The following is a 22,803-nucleotide window of genomic DNA, read 5'->3' as shown; positions in this document are numbered from 1 at the left end:
TCTGGTGAATTCTCTCACCCTCCCGCGCTTCTGACTGTACCCAGTGCTTGTATAAATAAAAAAAAAAGAAATAGCCATTTGTTTTTCTTGTTATACTTCCAATGGAAGAGAGTTTGGGGATTCTCAAATAAGATATATTATCACTTGTGTTGTTCACAAGTCCGGTGGAGATAAGAGACACAAGCTTCCAAATATACCTTAAAATGTACAGGTTCAGGAGGGGTGGAGCAACATGGCGGCGAGGAGACGCTGCGAGTAAGATCTCCCATTAAAAAAAGTTAATAGGGAGGAAAAGCGGCAGGTCCCAGTGAGAACCGGGACACGGAAGATAAACGGGTGACTCCAGCAAACTACCCGAAGAAGAAAGTGGCCATAAAAGAGGACTAGAAGGGAGGGAAGCGCAGAATCCTGCTCCCCTCCCCCGCCCACCGAGGCGGCACTCTCCGACCGGCAGAGGAGGAAAACAACAAACTAAAACGACCAACAAGAACAAACGACGCAGCAAGCGGGACTGTGAGTGGAAAGGAACTATTGCAGCCACCACACCCCGTGAACGGGAGCTGAGGCGAACCCTGCAGGATCCGCCACGGCGGTGAGCGAACAGCTCCGGGCGCCATTAGAGAAGAACAAAGACCCCGGGAGACGCGCACCCAGCCCGGGCTGCCGGTAAGCCTGCGCGGAAAGCGGTGTGCTTGGCGCGCTTGAAAAGCAAGTGCAGACCGGGATCGCGGCTGCCCAGGTCCCCGCGCCTGCGACCTAGGCTTGGGAGACGACCTAGGCTTGCAGGGAGACGCGGAGGTCCTCACTGAGGTGAAGGTCCCTCCCTGAGTGAGCAGGAACCAGGCACCCAGGCACGGGAGCGGTGCAAAAGGCGCCATTCCCGCGCCACTGAACTGGGCTACAGCCCGCGTCCTGGAACTGAGGGCTTTGGAACTGAGACCCGGGGCACGAAATTAGGGGCGTGGGTTCCCCATGACGGTGGGGCACAAGGCAGACACAGCACCCCAAAGCCGTTGAGGTGTACCCTACCATCCCCGCTCTGCTCCCTGTCCCACGGGGTGGAAAATCAGCTCCCCAAGGGCTCTAGGAGAAATCTCTGGCGCCACCTAGCGACTTAAGCCAGCACAGGCTCCTGAAGGAGCTAGTGGCCAGCTGGGGAGTTAGCCCACACCGGGCCCCTTCCGAACAAGTAGTCTGAGCCCACAGGGAGAGCGAGCACCCACAGCCGGGGCAGACCAGGCGCGCAGAAGAGTGTGCCTGAGACTGGACGCGCAGGGAGTGTGTCCCACATCACCATTTTAGAACAGGGACATTTCTTCAGTAAAGACTACCTGCACAAGGCTTCCTCAGGAGCCAGAGGTGAGCAGGGGAAGTTCGCCCACGCCAGACCACCTCTGGCCTGCAGTCCAAGCCCAGAGGGGGAACAGGAACCCACCGCTGGGGCAGACCAGGCGCACAGGGGAGTGTGTCCCCACATCGGCATTTTAGGACAGGGACCTTTCTCCAATAAAGACTGCTTGAAACTGACAGATGACTCCTGGAGGAACCAGAGGGGAGCAGAGAAGCCCACCCAAGATGCCGGCCAGTCCCAACAACACAGTGTCCCAACGCATACGGCAAATTAGAAAACAGACAGTAGGGAGGAGAAGAACCACACGCAACCTAGCAACTCTCCAGAGAAAAAGCACACCACAAAAAGAAAACCAGCCCCCAGATTGCAACGACAGTAACTTGGAAGAACTTCTGAGCCTTCCAGAAAGAGAATTTAAAATTGCCGTGATTAAAAAACTGACAGAAGTCATAAAGGAAAACAATGATAAGGGAAAAATAATCAACGATCAGAAGAATGAAATTGAGTCCCTAAAGAGGGAAGTAAAAGAAATGCAGGAGATCAAAGAATTAGTGGAAGAACTAAAGAATTCTGGGAAAAGCAATGAAAGCAGAATTGATGAAATGGAAGAACGAATAAGTGCTCTTGAAGACACAGAAATAAAAAGAACCAAAACAGAAAAGGAAAGAGAAGTACAAAGGAAAAAGAATGAAGAAAGACTTCGGGAACTATCTGACTCCATGAGGAAAGGAAATATAAGAGTTATAGGAATACCAGAAGGAGAGGAGAGAGAAGTAGGAACAGAGAAAATATTCAAAGAGATAATTGAAGAGAACTTCCCAAATGTGAAGAAGGAGCTGAAAATTGATATACAAGAAGCAAGAAGAACACCAAACTTCCACGACGAAAGAAAAAATACAGCAAGACACATAATAGTAAAGCTCCCTAGAATCCAGGACAAGGAAAAAATAATGAAGCTGGCAAGAGGGAAGAAACAGATAACATTCAAAGGAAAGCCAATCAGGCTGACATCAGACTTCTCTGAAGAAACACTACGGGCAAGGAGAGAGTGGAGGGACATAGTCAACAGACTCCAAGAAAACAGATGCCAACCAAGAATACTCTATCCCGCAAAGCTCTCCTTCCTCTTTGAAGAAAGAATATGGACCTTCCCAGACAAACAGAAACTCCGGAATTTCATTGCAACTAAACCCCCACTCCAAAAAATACTACAAGGAGTCCTAAAGCCAGAACCTCAGAGGGACGAATAACAATGAAAGAAGGCCAAAAAAAAAAAAAAGTTATTAAAAGAATAAATAAATAAAATCAAAGACAAACACAATGGCAAATACAGATGTTAACATATCAATATTAACTCTAAATGTAAATGGACTAAACTCTTCAATAAAAAGACACAGAGTTGCAGCCTGCATTAAGAAACAAAACCCAACCTTTTGCTGTCTCCAGGAAACACATTTAGCTACAAAAGATAAAAATAGGCTCAAAGTTAAAGGATGGAAAACAATCCTACAAGCAAATGGACCAAAAAAGAAAGCAGGAACAGCTATACTTATATCAGATAAAACAGATTTCAAACTCAAAAAGATAAAAAGAGACCCCAATGGTCACTACATTATGATCAAGGGGACAATACTTCAAGAAGAAATAACACTCATTAACATATACTCACCAAACGAAGGAGCACCAAAATATATCAGACAACTGTTGTCCTCTCTGAAAACAGACATCAGAGAAAACACATACGTAGTGGGAGACTTCAACACACCACTATCAACAATGGATAGATCAACAAGACAAAAAATAAGTAAAGAAACCAAAGCTCTAAATAAGGACCTAGAGCGATTGGGCTTAACAGACATCTATAGAACACTAAACCCAAAAAAAACGGAGTACACATTTTTCTCAAGCGCACACGGATCATTCTCCAGGATCGATCACATACTGGGGCACAAGACAAACATCAACAGATACACCAAGATTGAAATCATATCAACCATCTTTTCTGACCATGAAGGCATCAAACTAGAAATAAACCATAAAAAGAAGGCAAGGAACTTTCCTACCTCATGGAGATTAAAAACCACACTACTGGAAGACCACTGGAATAATGAGGAGATCAAAGAAGAAATTAAAAAATTTTTTGAATTGAACGACAAGGAGGACACCAATATCCTAAATGTATGGGATGCAGCAAAAGCAGTAATAAGAGGAAAATATATAGCAATAGATGCTCACATCAAGAAACAAGAAAGAACTCAAAGAAACAACCTAATCTCGAAGCTCAAAGATCTAGAAAAAGAACAACAAAAAAAACCCAAAACCAGTAGAAGAAAAGAAATAATAAAAACCAAAGCAGAAATAAATGAAATTGAAACTAAAAAAACAATCCAAAAGATCAATGAAACCAAAAGCTGGTTCTTTGAAAAAATCAATAAAATAGACAAACCCCTAGCCAGGCTCACAAAGGAAAAAAGGGAGAAAGCACAAATAAACAGGATCATCAATGAAAGAGGAGAAATCACAACGGACACAGCAGAAATCAAAAGAATAATCAGTAACTACTATGAACAGTTATATGGAAACAAGTTTAACAATCTAGAGGAGATGGACAAATTCCTACAACTCTACAATCACCCAAAGCTAGATAAAGAAGAAATAGAACACCTAAACAGACCAATTACAATTAGCGAAATTGAAATGGTAATCAAAAACCTCCCCAAAAACAAAAGCCCAGGACCTGATGGATTTACAAATGAATTCTACCAAACATTCAGAGACGAATTAGTGCCTATCCTTCACAAACTCTTCCAAAAAATTGAGAAGGAAGGGACAATACCAAACACATTCTATGAAGCCAACATTACACTAATACCAAAACCGAACAAGGACAACACAAAAAAGGAAAACTACAGGCCAATCTCCCTAATGAACACTGATGCAAAAATCCTCAATAAAATTTTAGCCATCAGAATCCAACAATGTATCCATAAGATAATTCACCACGACCAAGTAGGATTCATTCCAGGGGCACAAGGATGGTTTAACATCCGAAAATCAATCAACATTATCCAACACATCAACAAAAAGAAATATAAAAACCATATGATAATATCAATAGATGCTGAGAAAGCTTTCGACAAAGTGTAACACCCATTCATGATAAAAGCCCTTGAAATTCTTGGGATACAAGGAACATACCTCAACATCATAAAGGCCATCTATGACAAGCCAACAGCCAGTATCATTCTCAATGGTGAAAAGCTGAAAGCAATTCCATTAAGATCTGGAACAAGACAAGGATGTCCACTCTCACCACTGCTTTTCAATATAATACTGGAAGTCCTAGCCAGGGCAATAAGACAAGAGAAAGACATCCAAGGAATCCAAATAGGAAAAGAAGAAGTCAAACTATCACTATTTGCAGACGATATGATATTATACATAGAGAACCCCAAAAACTCCACAGAAAAGCTAATTCAACTCATCAATCAGTTCAGTAAAGTGGCAGGATACAAAATCAACACGCAAAAGTCCGTAGCCTTCCTATACACAAACAATAAATCTGAAGAAGAAGAAATCAAAAAAACCATCCCTTTTGTTATTGAAACAAAAAAAATCAAATATTTGGGAATAAATCTAACAAAAGAGGTAAAGGACCTATACAAAGAAAACTATAAAACACTGTTAAAAGAAATAGAAGAAGACACAAAGAAATGGAGAGACATCCCCTGCTCATGGATTGGAAGAATAAACATTATTAAAATGGCCATTCTTCCAAAAGCAATATACAGATTCAATGCTATTCCAATCAAAATTTCAATGTCATTCTTCAAAGAAATAGAACAATTATTGATGAAATTCATATGGAATCACAAAAAACCCCGAATAGCCAAAGCTCTCCTGAAAAAAAAAGAAGGGAATGGAGGCATTACACGCCCAGACTTCAAACTATACTACAAAGCCATAATCATCAAAACTGCATGGTATTGGAACAAGAACAGACATACAGACCAATGGAATCGAATAGAAAATCCAGAAATAAACCCACAGATTTATGGTCAACTAATCTTTGACAAAGGAGCAAAGACTATGCATTGGAGCAAAGAAAGTTTGTTCAATAAATGGTGCTGGGAAAACTGGGTCGCTACATGCAAAAGAATGAAGCTTGACCACTACCTCACACCATACACAAAAATCAACTCAAAATGGATTAAAGAACTAGACATAAGACCTGAAACCATAAAATATATAGAAGGAAATATAGGCGAAACACTACGTGATTTGCACATCAAAGACATCTTTACAGACACATCACCCAAAGCAGTGATAGTGAAGGCAAAGATCAACAGCTGGGACTACATCAAATTAAAGAGCTTCTGCACAGCAAAAGAGACAATAACAAAACAAAGAGAAACCCCACCAACTGGGAGAACATTTTTGCACCCAACACTAATGATAAAGGACTGATCACAAAAATCTGCAAAGAGCTGATGAGACTCAACAACAACAAAGAAAATAATCCAGTCAAAAAATGGGCAGAAGAGCTAAAAAGAAACTTCTCTGAAGAGGAAATGCAAATGGCCAACAGGCATATGAAAAAATGTTCAACATCACTTGCCATCAGGGAAATGCAAATCAAAACTACCATGAGATACCATCTTACACCAGTGAGAATGGCACATATTAAAAAAACTAGCAACAACAAATGCTGGCGAGGGTGTGGAGAAAAAGGAACTCTTCTGCACTGTTGGTGGGAGTGCAAACTGGTCCAACCACTGTGGAAAGCTGTGTGGAGATTTCTGGACCTACTAAACATAGAGCTTCCATATGATCCAGCAATTCCACTCCTAGGTATTTACCCAAAGGACACAGAAACATCAATTCCAAAGAACACCTGCACCCCTATGTTTATAGCAGCACTGTTTACAATAGCTAAGCTTTGAAAACAGCCCAAATGCCCAAAAATAGATGACTGGATCAAGAAGATGTGGTACATATATACCATGGAATATTACTCAGCATTCAAAAAAGATAAACACATGCAATTTGCAGCAACATGGATGGCGCTGGAAGGGATCATGCTCAGCGAAATAAGCCAAAAAGAAAAAGAAAAATACCGGATGGTCTCACTCATAGCAGGAATCTAGAAAACTTAAATAAGGGACCAGGAAAATGAATAACTATAAGAAAGTGAAAATCAAAATCAACAAAAAACTATGAACCAGAGACACTTTTTTGGGGGGCGGGGGCGGGAGGGGAGGGATTGGGGTCAGAATGGGGGGGCTGCAATTGTATGGGGAATATAACAATAAAATTTATTATTAAAAAATAAATGTACAGGTTCAGGATAAAAAGGATCCCATATATAAACAAAGTCAGGTGACCCATTCCATGATAAACGAACCTATCTTATACAAGAAGGTTCTTGAATATCCACAAAGTTCCAGCTACAATGAAACCACAGCTGGTTCAAATACAGAGCAAGAGATCGCCTCAAGAAAAAAAAATCCATGGTAAATGATGCCATGCTAATGAGACTGAATTTAAAAGAAAACCAATCTATTATATAGCAATCCTCTCTTAGTCTTCCCTTAAAACTTTCCTACAATTATAAATGAGCTTCTAAAGAAACTGTGAGCTACACTGTGAAGAAAGCCAATGTACGTGAAAGAAAAGAGAAAAATTAATATAGCTCTATCTTACTCCCACCACATCCTTATCTTACCTTTTAATTCCATCATCCTCCACAATCATCCTTTTTCTCTCTCCTCTGCTCCCATCAGTACCCAGTTCAACCTTTTTATCTTGCCAATCTATCAAATAGGGATGCCTTACATGACCATTTTGTCTGTGGCACCAAGTGGAGGTTAATAAAGCCAAACAGAAATCAAGAGACAGAGTTATAGCTTGGGCAAATGTTCCCCAGTATAATGAGTAGTCCGATGTTATTAATTTAGTTGACACATCAATCTGGTATACAGCAGTCGGGAACAGGACAGCTCTTTTTTTCAACAAAGCTTTGGGCTAACTGTAAGTTGCAAGCAGTGACAGGCTTTGCAAATTATGGCCACAGTTACAAATCAAAGAGCAGTCTCCATGCGTGCATGGAGAAAGGACTGGCGAGCATGCATCCATCTCTGCAGCCCTCACCAGAAATTTTGAGCATTATGAGACGTGTCATCCTGAGGATGAAGGACATGGCCCTCATTCAGGTGGCAGTCACTAGGCTCCCCCACCTATATTGTTATCTCCTAATGTCGTTAGACTCCCAGTGAAATTTATGGTATGAGTGTGCTTCTGTAACTTGCCTGAAGAGCATCTTGAAAGCATATATAAAGGGCCGTCATGATGGACATGAACAATTAGTACAATTGTCCCTCAAACCCCATCAGTGGACAATCATCAAGCTGACCCTTCATTACTTTAATGTTCATGGTGTATTTTTTGCTAATGAGAAGAAACAAAACCAGGTACTTTTTCATTCTGTTCTATCTCAGAAAATAACTGCCTAAAGAATTAGCAGATATGAGATTCTTCTGTGTCAGCCAGAGCCCCTGCAGTTCCTCTTCAGAGATAAAAGGATCAACTCCCTCAGCTGTGGAAAATGCAACATGTTTCAGCTGTCAGTCCACTTTGGCAATTGGATCAGCTGAAGAGAACCTCCTCTTTCAAACTCATGTCCCCTTCCCTGGGCAAAGGTTGCCAAAAAACTGGCTGTCATGGAGTACGAAGCCCTGGCCCTACTGTCCTAACTGTGGGCAACCGTGAAGGTCAGTCCAGCTTTAGAACTTTCCACAGGGTCGGCTGGCAGGTCCTGTGAAACTCAGTCACACCAGCTCTTCTTTCTCTGCTCCCCACTCTCCCTTGTCTCTTCAGGGCTCTCTCAGGAGAAATTCCTAACCCACCTCTGGTACACCAACCTCCATCTCAAGAGTCTGCTTCCCAGGAATGCTACCAGGAGACTATTCTTCTCCCTTTTCCACAAGGAAAAGAGATGGCTTATCTTTGCAGTCACCATCTCCCCACCACCCTGTTCAGAAAACTACTGGTCTGCTTTCTGTTGCTATAGTTTTGCCCTTGGTTGAATCTGAGTACTTTGAATCATACAGTATACTCTCTCAGGGCAGCTCTATCTCAGCATCACTTCACGGAGGTTCTGTTTTGCATTCGTCAGAACGTCATTCCTTTCCACAGCTGACTGTTATCTGCTCTGTGGAGTGCCATGATTTGCTTTTGTATTCTAGTGCTGATGGAAGTTTGGCTTGTTTCAGTTTGGGACTATTAACATTTCCACGAACATTCTAGTAAGAAAAGAGATGGCTCACAAGAAAACACAGTGTCCACTTTCAAACTCAGAAATGACCTAGATAATGGAAAGAGAAGACTTGACCCATTAACGCCCAAGGAGAAAACTGGAACCGATGAGTAGAAATAATAAAAGGCAGTGTATAGTTTGATCTAAGACAGGCATTTGCAACAATAGCTAAAGTGGAACAGGCCTCCTAAGGTAGTGAGCTCTCCATCACTCAGCCTTCAGTGGAGCTGGATTATTATCCAAAAAAGCATTCTCCTAGCACTGTCTGGAAAATGCCAAGCTGGTCTTTGAGACCTACTTCAAATGTCAGCTTCCTTAGGCCTATGGTCTTTTCTAACTTCCCCAGGTCAAGTGAGCCCTTCCCCCTGGGCTGTTACAATATTTTGTACTTGTCTCTATCATAATATTTATGGCACAAGAAGCATATGTCTGCCTCCTCCCAGTAAAAATGTCTGTTTCTTAAGAGCAGGGATGGTGCCTTATTCATCACTGAACCCCCCCCCCAATAGGCGGCACATGAAGAAAGTGTTCACTGTATTAATATTTTAAAAGTTCCTCTATTGGGGGAAGATTATATGAAATGACCTCGACGGTCTGACCAGTTAAAGATAAACTGCACTCACATAAAATATGAGGGTTCCCTCTTGGAGTCAGCTAGAGACAGAAAATACTACTGGCCATTTCTTTACTCCTCTTGGCAGCAAGTTCCTTGACAACACCACCTCTACCCACTTCCTCCAATTCCTCTTCTCCCACTCTCCCTTACACAAAACTCCAACAGGACCCTCTAATCCACTACTCCACTCAAACTTCTCTTGTAAAAGGTCACAGTGACCTTAATGCTGCAAACCCCAATGTCTGGCTGAGGTTGTCCTTACCGCCAAGCAGCCTGGGACATCACTCCCTTAGGTGTGCCTTCTTCTCTGGATCTGCAGGATTTCATATTCTCCCGACTTTCCTCCCTTCACAGCTACTGCTTCTGTCTCCTCTGCAAGTTCCTCCTCTGGCTTCTGACCTTTTTAAATCTGAAATGCCCCGGGGCGGGCGGTCAGTCCTGGGCCTCACGTGGTTTCTATCAACATTCACCTCTTCTGAGCTCTCTTCCAGTCTCCTGAATTAAACCCCATTTAAATGCCAATCACTCTCAGACTTCGTTCTCCAACTTCTGTATCCCCCTGCCTATCCAACATGTGCACATGTCTCGTAGAAACAACCCCACTATTTACAAAAAAAGAACTCAGCCTGGCTTACCTCCCTTAAAGACACTTCTGCCCTTCCAACTCCACTCTTTTTTTGACTGCTATATATCCAATCCATCAGAAATCCTTGCTGCCTGACCTTCAAAATGTGTTCAGAACACAGCTTGCCCTTCCCCCCACACCAATTCTTTTCAAGCCGCTGCTGTCCTTCACCCAGTCGCCCTGGAGCCTGTTCCCAGGTCTCCCTGCCGCACCTGGTTTGCCCAAGTTTTCACAGAATGAGCCTCTGGAAACTCACACTGTAACAGGGTGGTCCCCGGGAAAGGGGGAGGTTCCCTGCCCCACCCAAGGAAGGGTGGAGCTGAGCAGGAAGAGGAGAAGCTGCAGAAGAGACTGGGGAAGGAAGGAAACAGGATGGAGCCAGGAGACCTGGAGGAGGCGCATGGAGCCTAGAGACACGTGAAGAAACTGCGCTTGTCTTTGGGTTGTGGACTGGGTGACACAGACGTGGGTGAGACCCATGGGGAGGTGACCATGGCAGCTTTTATCTTGATGGTGATTTTGCTCTTTTGCTTCCGGGCTTGTCTGGTTGTTTCTGACCCTTTTCTGTGGGTCCCCACAGGAAGATGCTTTAGACTTGTGGCAGGCTTTGGGGCCTTGTTCTGGGCCAATCCCATATGGATGGACTTTTACCCACGAGGGGACGGGTAACTTTGGGTGCTTCATTTAGAAACTAGACTCTTTGCCTTACCTGTATTGTTTCCTAGTTTTATTAAAGTTCCTTCCCATTAAAGTCTCATATGTTTTGTGTTGATGGGGCGGATGGCAGAACCCATTTAGAATAGGCAGGTTTGCGGGGCTTGGGCTACCCCTCTCCCTGTGCTATAACAACACCACAACATATTCTTCTCTACCCCAAGTCCTCAAGGGTTTCCCACTTCACTACAAAGACAACGGCTTCTATATATTTTAGGGTTTCAGATATTATATTCAACACATATCAAAAAAAAAAAAGACAAAGGCATGCACTATCTCTTTCACTCCGCTTGATGCTGGCAGGTCTCGTGAAGGTTCTGGAATTCCCGCTGCAGCTGAACACACTCTCCAGCTACTCCGGTAGCCACGGGCTGACACGTGCCCTGTTTCAAGTCTGTGAAAACCTCACCTTCTCAACAAGGTCCAGTCTGACCCCAGCCTGCCCTCTCTGGAGCAGGCGCGCCCCTGCCCCTTGCCCTGCTCCACAGCATTCACGTCTAACACCCTGCATGAACACTTAATGCTCTGTATTTATTATCAGCTTGTTGCCTCTTGCCACCAAGAGTATAAACACCGTGATCCTTATTTGTTCGTGGCTCTAACTCAGATTCTGGAAAGGGACCTGGCCCATAGGGGATATCTGTAGTATTAAAAAATGTAACTGATGTGTCAACCAGACAATGCTCAAATCTAATTTATCTTTGCTGGCTATGCAGTTGCAATGATATTTTTCTAGTACCATAAAGGCTTTCACTTAATTCAAATCTGAGGACTTTAAAACATCATAGGGATTATGCTCCTGCTTGGACCTTAATGCAGCTTCAGTTAAATAAATCTGATTTTCTTTCTAGTCCCTCCTCCAAGTATATGAGCAGAGAAAATCCTCTGTCCTCCTTCAAAACTCAGTTCTTGTGGGGGATGGATCTGGGTCTGATAAAAGACTGGAAACTGCTAGGCTCTCCCTGAAAGCGTTCTCCAGGATGACCAGATATCAACAGAAGGAAGAGTGGAAATGATGGTGTAGGGTAAGGAAAAAGTATCAGGCTTTTCTGCCCTCCCGCCATTAGGATAGATGACGGAACCCTGTGGTCCCGAATGCATGCCTGATGGCGGGCACCTGGAGGAGAGTGTGGGCATATGTAGATGGGATTCACCTGGGCTCAGACTGGGCTTTTAAGGGCGGCGTCATGGAGATGCTAGCAGAAGAGAAGCAGAAGCACGAGAAAGCAGAGCAGCAGAAACCACTGAGAACGCTGGAGAGCCCAGACAGAGTGAAGACTTGCTGGGGGCTGGGAGGCCTGCCAGCCTCTCGGACCCTCAGCACGCCTGCCTGCTGTGTACCTGGTAAATCCCAATAAAAGCCTGAAAAGCCACCAAGGGCTCTAGGACGCTGACTCCTCCCTTACCCCCGTATGCTGCGATCATAGAAACCCTGCCCTGTGCCCATTCCTGCCCTTGCAGACGGGGTGAGAGCTCAGGTTACACTTCTGCCCTAGCAGAGGTCCTGAATGTTTCTTCTACACGGAGCACAGAGAGAAGCAGATTAGGGAATGAAATCTATTCTCCCAGAATAAAGCAAGGATTTTTCTCTCCCTGCCTAAGCCCAAGGGACCCCCTCCATTGCTGACTGGGAACTCTGCACACTTATTTTTCTGGGTGATTAAGATTGTTGTTATTTGTTTTGGGTGGGTTTGAACAGTGCCAGAGTTAGGTCAGCACACCTTGGAAAGTAGGATCTATGTCCAATGTTGTCTGCGGTCACCATTCCTCAGCAAAATCACAACTGGAACTCACAACGAGAGCTTTCTGCTTGAGAATCACAGGGCCATTTCCTGTGAAATGTCCAAGCCCTTCCTTTGGAAACTTACCCACAAAGGAGAACTCTGGGTTTTCTAAAGACCCATGAGCAGAAACTCAAGTGGATCTGGTGAGTTTCAGAGCCATCCTAGAAAACTCAGCAAGTCTCCCAAGTCAGCTTTCTTTATTTGTTCTTTCACAAGATCATTTTGCTCCCTCCTTAAAATTTGCCCCAGTTTCCAGCCTGAGTCTCCCTGTTGGACGTGCTTCAATCACAAAGTTCAGGAGCATCTGAGAAACAAACTAAAGGTATTCACTTTGAGGAGATATACATGGTTCCTGTTCTAGGTCTGAGACAGTTTTAGAGCAAGAAAAAAACTTAGAAGCAAAGATGGGGCAATGAGAAGAACGAGCAAAAAGGCAGTTTTCCATCTCGCTAGAACACGCCTGTGAATTTTAGAGTTAAAGTAAGGGAGCAAAGGGCCTCAGAATACTAAGAGAACTTCCAGGATGTGGCTGTGCTCCACTGTAAGGTTTCGGGACTGCCAAAATCTTAACAAGTCGATGTCACTTCACCTTAAATTAAAATTCCTCTCTGTGGCCTGCTCCATTATGCACATCAAAACAATTCTCAGATGGATTGACTTGTATTTTTATTAAGAGGTTCCTTTATATAAAAGAACAAGCTGACAAGTTCAGCAACCAAATTCTGTGCTGAATAAATGCACTTTTAAATAAATGCAAGAGTAGGAAGTGAGGGAATAGAAAAAGTTGGGAGATGAATAGATAAAAATAATGTAAATGTTAAGGAACAGTATTGATTAGGTAGTAGGATTACCAACATCAGACTAAATTTATTTAGACAAATGTATAAAATCAAATGTGTTCAACACTAAAATAGATCTGGGTCATTTATAAGGTAAAAAGAAAGGCATCATAAAACAACTATATATATAAGGGCAAAAAGAACATTTTCTTATTATGTCTGAAATACTAAACCTGAAATTTCCTATGCCATCAAAATTTTTTTCATTTAGAGTTTAGATAGGAACTGAGATCTTGATTGAAGAACAGGATTAAACATAAGCCAGTGATGGTACTTAACGTACTAGCAGCATTTTTCAAGTAAAGCTGTTGACATTTGTCCCAAATAAATTAACATCCCCATGTCTTCAGATGTATTTGATCAGAACATCACGTTCGTATGACAATGGGAGTAGAGACAGGAGCAGAAGTCCACGAGAGGGTAAGGGTAGAAAAGGCCTTTTATATATATATATTTTTTTTAATAGAGGCATGTTTATTTATTTGTTTGTTTGTTTTGTTTGTTTGTTTTGTTTATACAAGCACTGGGTACAGTCAGAAGCACGGGAGGGTGAGAGAATTCACCAGAGCCAGAGCAGGGAGCAGAGCAGGCAGAAGGACCGAAGTACACTGCTGAGGGGAGCAGCGGGCGGCAGGAGAGGTCTGCGCACCATGTGGAACCCTCCTCTGGTGGCCGGGGAGCAGCCAGGGATCGAACCAGCACCACAGAGGCAGCGGGCAGCTTCGCAACCCAGCGCTCAACCGCTGTGCCACCGGGGAGGCCCGCCTTTTATATTTTTTGATTAAGCTTCCAGTAGTACTACCTCATCTGTTGCTGAAAATAACAAAAGCACTGGTTCTAGCCACAGTAACGATGACCACACATCTGGGCCTCCTCAAAAGACCCCTGGAGAAGGTGCTCTTTGTCTTCCTGTCCCTGTTCCATGTAGAAAGAGAGCACAGTTCAACTTGGCATTCAGATCAATGATGCTTGTTTGGCACAGGCTAACAAGCCATTGTCTCCAATGGCAGAAAGAAGTTGTCCAAGCAAGTTGTCTTCACCAAACTTCCAGTGATGAACTTTGTTAAGATCCTGGGTCGGAAAATTGATCACCACTTCCTTACATACAGCAAAGAACGGCTGTTCACAATCAAGGCAGCCTTGAATGCATCCCCATCTTCTCAACCAATCTGGTCCTTCATCTAAAAGAGGCAACATATTTTGAAGGGCTCCCTAAATGAAGATAAAATTGCACACGGGAAGAAGAAAAATCTATAGACGTATCTTCAATAGCTCATCAGCACCTGCCTATCTTAGCTTCCCTCAGTTGCAGGGCTGGGAACTAGAACTACCAGACACTGCCTTGCAGTCTTTAAACCAGGACAAACCAAGGACCCGCTTCACCAAAGTCTCATGAGGCTGACGGGGCTGCGCTAAGCTCCTTGTTTGTTGCCCTTGACGTGAGCCTGGCTGGGTGCAGGCACACTGCCCCAGAAGGATCCTGCCTTTGTATGGTCTCACCAGGTGCCCAAGGCAAAGGGCTAAGTTTTTGCTTACAGTCCTGATTTTTATTCCTGTCTCTATTGGATGAACTTCCAAGTATTTTACACAGTCCCTGAGAAACTGCAGTTTCCCTTGAGGCTGGACCCTGCCCCGTAGCGCTGCCAATGCCAGCTGAGGTCAACACCCCTTTCCTGACCTTAACGGTGAGGTGATTAGCTCATTAGTGCCAACAATGAGCAATGTTGCCTTTTCTACTGTTGTATCAAGGTGTGCTTCACCTTAGTATGTGGATCCTGGTGACGAGAGTTATGAGGGCCTGTGGGTCTCAGGAGAACTGGTTACCAGAGGAACCAAATAAGGGATGGGGGGGGAATAATTATAATAAATTAAAAAATCAAAATCAACAAGCAACTATAAATCAGAGACACTCTGCAGGGGAGGAGGAGGGAGAAGGATCAAAACAGAAGGGACAAACACAAGGGTCTATGGTGATGGTGCACGGGTGAACTGGTGGTAGAAATTCTGTGGGAACTACACCTGAGAGGAGGAAGCCTGCATTGTATAAAAATGAAGAATGATGTAAAATATATATAAAATTTAAAAAGAATGCAGATTACGAAGATTTTCAGACATTTCCAGAAATTATCTTTTTATGAGGGGAAAAAAAGCCTATACTAAGGGGCCTCCCCGGTGGCGCAGCAGTGGAGCGCTGGGTTGCGAAGCTGCCCGCAGCCTCTGCAGCACCAGTTCGATCCCCAGCTGCTCCCCGGCCACCAGAGGAGGGTCCCACATGGCGCGCAGACCTCCCCTGCCACCCGCCACTCCCCTCAGCAGTGTACTTCGGTCCTTCTGCCTGCTCTGCTCGCCCCTCTGGCTCTGGTGAATTCTCTCACCCTCCTGCGCTTCTGACTGTACCCAGTGCTTGCATAAATAAATAAATAAATAAATAAATAAATAAATAAATAAATAAATCTTTTAAAAAAAGCCTATACTAAGACAGGGCGTCTGAAGGCAAAGTTCTAGCTTATGAACTGATCCCTTCCTTGTCCTGTGAAACCCCCTCCTCACTCCTCGACACCCCAGGTTCCTGTCTGATGCAAACCCCCAGTTTGTTCCATTTACTTCAGAATTTATATCCTTATAATTTATATCCTTATAAATTCTCCACAGGTATATAATTAAATTTAGTTATTTTTTTCCTACTAATCTGTCTGATGTTAATTCCTTTGCTTGCCTGGTCCAAGAAAGACACAGAGAACAGGAAAATACACCAATCTGAATGACACCACATAGGATACCTGGTTGAAAAGAGTTTTCTCAGCGGTTGCTGGCCTCCACTCTGTGGCAGGCAGGCAGTCCAATGACAAGGTTAAGTCCAGTCTTTCCCAGCTCTCTGACCCTCCCGGACCCACTGCTCAGATTTCAATTTGCCTGGCCTGCAACACTCCAAGAAAATGGAGTCCGGTTTGGGGTTGCACCCAAGTTTGAGATTTTCTTTTTTTTTTAAAAAAGGTATATTTATTTATGCATACAAGAGCTGGGGTACAGGCCAGAGGCGTGGGGGTGAGAGTTCACCAGAGACAGAGCAGGGAACAGAACAGGCAGACTGACTGAAGTACATTGCTGAGGGGAGCAGTGGGCGAGACAAGGGAGGTCTGCTGCACCCTGTGGGTAGCTCCCTGGCCAGGGAGCAAACTCATGCTACAGAGGCTGTGGATAGCCTCATAGGTCTTAACCCCTTGCACTACCAGGGAGGCCCCCAAGTTTTAGATTTTCTTTGTTCATTTTGTACCAAATATTGCTCTCATTTCCCCCAAATTATTCAACTCTTTTGCTATGCATCATTTATTGCTGCTGGTTATAAGCTTTAAAAATGAACCACTGAGAGTTCACAGTTCCTTGCTGTTCATTCTTTATGTTCTTTTCCTCACACTCTGGGGGTGGGAGGGCATGTGTACATGGAGTCTCTTTAAGAGCACAACAGAAACTACTGGAACGAGGACCCAGCTCCTAACCTGAGAGAGAGAGAACCACACCAAAAGTATTTCTGTAACCAAACAATCTTGTCCCTTTCTCAGAAATCAGCCTATCCACTTCCTTGTTCATACAAAGAAGGAATACTTGCTTTGAAGGTACAGGTGCTTTTTTTTTTTTTTCTTTTTAAGATTTATTTATTTATTTATATAAGCACTGGGTATAGTTAGAAGTGCAGGAGGGTGAGGGAATTCACCAGAGACAGAGCGGGGAGCAGAACAGACAGACTGACGAAATACACTGCTGAGGGGAGCAGCAGGCACGGCAGGAGAGGTCTGCATGCCATGTGGGACCCTCGCTGGTGGCCAGGGATCAAACCGATGCTGCAGAGGCTGCAGGCTGCTTTGCAGCCCAGCGCTCAACTGCTGCACCACCGGGGAGGCCCAGGTACAGGTGCTTTAGGTCCAGTTTCCAGCACAGACAAGGTATTGAGTGACAGTCAAGGCTCACTGTCACTGGCCCAGCCTGACTTAGCAATACCAACTGGGCCACACCCCTGAGAACCACCTTGTCAATGCTGTCATCAGTCCTGCAGCCCAGGCTCTGGCTTCTTCCTTCTTTGCCTCTCTTTCCCCAGACTCCAGGTCCCACAGAGAAAGACCCCATTGGAAAGTCCTAACTGGCCTACACTCTGAGACCAACCAGTATTTCCATCTCCTCTCCGGGGTCTTGGGGAGCTGAAATGCTGTCAACATCTCAACTTGGCTCTGGAAGATCAGTCAAGCAGGGCTCTCACTCAAGGGAGATGAAGTTGGCAAGCTCTCCTGGAAATGAGAACTTGACAAGTTCTCATAAGAATGACCCATTTATTCATTCTTATTTTGAAGTTTGTTTAAACCCATCCAGTGGTCTCCAACGTTTCTATAGTTCATAGCATTTTACCTGGATACTTTTCTCCTGATAAGAGCATGCAAGCAGAAAAAAAGAGATCACTGCCAATTGGCATTTCAAACAGAAAGATGCCCAGAGCTTAGCCTTTCTCCCATTCTCATCAGATGCTCCAGAGTACAGAGCCATTGTTACAATCAGATGCTAGCATTTGTTAATCTCTAATCTGGATCCTTCACAATAGGGCCTCTGTCTTCCGATGAATCATCCCAGACAAGCATGATTCTTATATACAGTCTCATTATCTTATCTTTAGAACTGGCAGTGAAGCATCTCACCTGAAACTCATGAACTGGTTGGGGATTCTAATCCATGCTACTAAACAAAATGGGCCATCCTTATGGCTTAGCAATGACATTTTGATAGGAATTCGGTACTGCTGAAAAGCACCAATAAGTTGATCTTTTATAAGCACAGCTTAAATTTTCTGTTAAATAATGCCAGTCCTAGAGCTCAAAAAACAGACTATTAACCAGAATGGCTTAAATAGACACTAGGTCAGCTCAGAACAGGATCACAATTAAATTGAGTCTGGGAAAATATAAGGTAGAACTAGATTATTCTTCAAGTCTTCAAAGTACACTCTACAGTTTTCCTCAGTTACAAATGCCAATGGTCCAGCCACCTTAACATTCAGAAAATATTCTCTCTGTATATCTTTATTCAGTCGCGTTGTAACTAAGCCCTCTGGCTTTTTTTCATTACAGAAAAGCACATAACAGAACCTCAAAAAAATTCATGGAACTAATTCAAGCTGATATCAACATGAATGGTGGTTTTTCATTGCTTGTATGTAAGGCTTATTATTACACACCCTCTTAGTCTCTTCTTCCTTAGCCTATACACACCCCCTGCATTTCTCATTTATTATGGCTCCAATTACAATATCATTGAATGGCTTGTGGTGGTCTAAGAGCTATACTTGCATTATGTCAATTAATTCTCATAACCCTATTAAGTAAGTCCTATTACTGTATCTATTTCCCCAAGAAAGAAAGGGAGCTTTAGAGAGGAGGTTAAGTCACTCACTCAAGGTCACTGCTGGTTTGAGAATCTCGCTAGGTCTGACTTCAGAGAGCAGTCTCTCAAACACTATACAACACATACCCAAGTTTCCTTTAATCATCCCTGAAGCTCTGAACCATCTACACCTTTTGTTTTCATTGTGAAAGACAGAAAGATCACAGCATCTAGTAAACATCTAAATCCTTTGTAGTAGTACAGAGATTATTTTCATGAATTTCTTCAGCTTTATTCCTATGCACCCTCTACAAGCACACTGGCACTGCTTGGCAATTATTGCCCTACCATATTTATTCTTATTGGACATCATATAACCAATTCTTTATGATCTTATTAACTGTTTGCTATTAATTAATCAGATATTGATTGAACACATACCAGGTGCAATGGGAGTTAGAGAGGAAGTCATCACCTGCATCAGGTGTGCTAACTGGAAGAGGAGATCAAAATATACAAAGGAATTCTTGACTTTCTTATGTGAAATGATAACCTGCAGTTTCAAATATGTGTCAAAAGAATGGTGAGATCAGAGAACAAGATGGCTGGACAGCTGTATTTTTTTAAGCTTCTTTTTACTTCTCTCTCTCTTTGCTAGTTCTCCCATTAACTCTATCAGTGAACAAATTATATGTTCATGCATTTCAATCCAAAAACCTAAGTGTGAATAGAAATATAAGTCACACTGGACTTGAATTCAGCCTTCAATTTGTCATCGGGTAGACAATGGCCTCTAATGTCCACTATCTCAGGCAGTGATGTTAGGGCTGAGGGACATACCATATACGATCATATCCAAATACTCTACAGTCTACATGAATTATACATAAATCTTTCTCCTTGATCTACCCAGGCTTTCATTTTCATCTCAGAAGATTAGATTAGTATGACAGGACTTGTCCTTTCTGAAGTCAGGTTAGTCAGTTTAAAAATCTTCTTCTCTTCTCTTCAAATGACTGCAAATTGATTTTGTTAAGAATTCTTTTCAGTGTTCCTTCAGAAAAGTTAGGGGAGCAGTAATTCCTAGTCTTCCCCTTCTCTGGGTGTGTTTTCTTTCTTTACGTTGCCCTTTTCCTTCTGGCCTTCTGAGTGTTTTCAACAATTTGGCACATTGATCAAGAGACTGATCCATGATTTTGGTGCTTCTTGAATGGAGAAGGCCTTGCACATTTAGATCCAAGCAATTCACAAACTAGCCTGACACCAAATGTTCTCTAGTTCAATACGTTAGTTTCTGCTCCATTCATTGAAAAAATCATAGATGACCAACTACAGGTTATCAAAACTGTCTCCAGGTCTATTAAAGAAAGTATGATGTTCTTTTTCCCCTTATGTTCCCTTAGAACTGACTTTATTTCTGGCCTAAAGAAATTAAAAAAATATATCGTAGCAACTGCATCCCTGAGTATGAATACGGTAACCCAGTTGTCACCTTTTGTTAAAAACTGAGGATACAATCTGAGTCAGAGGTGCTTCCAAATATAAATGGGATGACAATATCTTGGTCTGTATGATGATGTTCATTTGCTTACATATATAACAAATTTACTAGAAATTATCAGTTCAGGCTGCAAGTTATGATTCTTATAAAAAAGACCTGACTCTCAAAGAAACACCTCCTTGTATTCATATTTCTGAGTTCTACAAGGGTGCAAAGACTATTTAAATTAGGCAGAGTTCCCAAAAGATCTCCTAAGAAGGAACTTCGTCAGACTACAGGCAAAGTAGGTGCCTGCAAAGAACAACCTGTTCTCAAGCTGGCCAGTGCCTGTAGACTGAGCCCAGTCAGAAAGAGCTTAACTGGGCCTCCCCGGTGGCGCAGCGGTTGAGCACTGGGTTGCGAAGCTGCCCGCAGCCTCTGCAGCACCGGTTCGATCCCCGGCTGCTCCCCGGCCACCGGAGGAGGGTCCCACATGGCGCGCAGACCTCTCCTGCCGCCCGCTGCTCCCCTCAGCAGTGTACTTCTGTCCTTCTGCCTGCTCTGCTCCCCGCTCTGGCTCTGGTGAATTCTCTTGCCCTCCCGCGCTTCTGACTGTACCCAGTGCTTGTATAAATAAATAAATAAATAAAAATCTAAAAAAAAAAAAAAAAAAAAAAAGAAAGAGCTTAACTAATCAGACCCTCTGCCTTGCTCAAGAATCTAAGTCACAAAGCATGAAAGAATGAATAGATCTTCCAGCTTCCAAGTGAAATAGATCATGGGCCAAAATAAACCAAGGTCATGAGCACTGTGAAACAATGAAAAAAACTACGGGTTGACAAAGGAAGCCTGGAATGGAAGGTTGCCAATGGGTGTGAGAAACAAAGTAATTTAAAAATACAGACCAAGTACATATACCCAGTGGAATACTACTCAGCCATTAAAAGACAAACTTTCAGCATTTGCATCTACATGGATGAAACTGGATGGGAGATGCTAAGTGAGATAAGTCAGAAGAAGAAAGACAAATATTGGATGATTTCACTCAAATGTGTGATATAGAGAAACAAAACAAAGGAACAGGCAAAATGAAACTAAAACAAATCTAGAAATCTGACTGTAGACATGAGGCTACCAGATGGGGAAGGAAAGAGTAGCAGAGAAAAGTGTGGAGGTGCCTAATGGACTTGGTGGAGCACAATGGGTGCCTTGGTGGTGGGTGTGGTGTGGTAACATACATCTGAAGAGGTGTGAACCTGTACCTCTGAATCACATATGGTGTGTTACCTCAGTGAAAAATAATACAATTTAAAAAAGAAAGAAAGAAAGAAATTCCAAACCATTTCCCAAGTACAGAATCTGAGTTGGGAAGCAGAAGTGAAGATATGGTATAAGTGTAGCATGAAAGACTTATGGGATTTATTTTAGTTTTAGTTTTCACAGCTTTATTGACGAATAAGTGACAAATGAAACTGTATATATTTAAAAATAAATAAAAATAAAATAAAATAAAAAATTAAATTAAATAAAATTAAAAAAAAATAAAATAAAATACCAACCATGGTAGCCTCGAGAGAGCCCCCACAGATATCAGCACCGAGTGATCTTATTTCCTCATCGCTTTCTAGCTCTCTCCTCAGATGTCTGCACAAGAAACTGCCTGGTATTTTGTTTTTGTTTGGGGTTTTGTGTTGTTTGGAAATAGTTGGAACTTGTTCCTGCAATTAAGAGTTAACTAAAAATAAAGAGGCTACCATGAGTTACTATTTTTCATGCTCTACAGCATGAGCCTTGGAATTTATTCTACAACTTCTGACTTTCATGAGGAAAACATCCTCCTAGATGACTTTCACCTTGATGACAGTCCTGGCCCAAGACTGCCAAAATAGAAGGGGTGGCCAGACAGCACCCCCTTCAGTAACACACAGTGGCCAATCACCTAAGATCCTCCCTGCAAGGCTCTTTGCTTAGTCTCCATCTGTCTGCACCCACTAGCTGGCTGTAATATTCAGCCATGTGTGACTTTTTGTCACACAGTCCCAAAGATGGATGGTCGGTGGCTGCATTCATACCTACAGCTTTGTACTCAACCTTCTCAAGTTCTCAGGTACACCCCTGGAAAGGCAAGATGGATTACCTTCCTCCATTGCTTCTTCCATCTATCTAGTCACTTGCTGTTCGTTCAGTTCTGGGGTAACCCAGAACAGGGCGCAGCAAGCAGGTACAATTTGCTTGGCAATAAAGTGAAATAATTTACTGGATGATTTACAATTTACTTGGAGATACTGTTTAGCCAGCATTGCATGAGAAAGGTAAATCAGAAGTTGCTTGCAAATGTGCCCTCAACATATAGAAAGGAAGCTAGCGGATGATGGTCAGATACCTCAGAATGTACACAGATTGTCCAGGCATGATGAAAAATGAAGAGCAGGTCCACACACATTGATGAGATAGTAGCTCCCACATCCTTCAGGGCCACTGGGGCCCACATAAAGCTCCATTAGCATTGAAGAAGGTTGTTCCTGTCTCATCAGGGCAATGTCTAAAAGTTCAGAAAGGGAGCCATTTATTGTACTGAGTTTCTGTTTTGTTTGAATTTCTGCTAATCTGAAGATGGCTCCCAGTTTCTACAGCTTTAACTCCATCTTGTTCTCCACAGCTGCCGGAAATGGAATTTCTCCCATTTTGTCTTGCTGTTTCAAGTACCTTTTCCAT

General features: G+C 43.0%; 1 protein-coding gene across 3 annotated transcripts in view; it reads right to left on the bottom strand.

Moving 5' to 3' along the window:
• The window catches only part of GRIN2B (glutamate ionotropic receptor NMDA type subunit 2B), a 439,253-nt gene that overhangs the window by 196,058 nt on the left and 220,392 nt on the right, over window positions 1-22,803 (bottom strand). The window contains exon 1 of one of the 3 annotated variants that reach the window (XM_054696434.1): window positions 9,545-9,632. The exons of the other annotated variants lie outside the window; for them this stretch is intronic. The gene's annotated coding sequence lies outside the window, so the exon portion shown is untranslated. Of the gene's footprint in view, window positions 1-9,544; window positions 9,633-22,803 lie in introns of those variants that run through there. 3 annotated transcript variants of the gene reach the window in all.

This window comes from Talpa occidentalis, unplaced genomic scaffold, assembly GCF_014898055.3.
Source record: "Talpa occidentalis isolate TD23 unplaced genomic scaffold, MPIMG_talOcc4v2.1 talOcc4.16, whole genome shotgun sequence".
NCBI classification, from domain to species: domain Eukaryota; kingdom Metazoa; phylum Chordata; class Mammalia; order Eulipotyphla; family Talpidae; genus Talpa; species Talpa occidentalis.
This window is presented reverse-complemented; position numbering and strand designations above follow the sequence as displayed.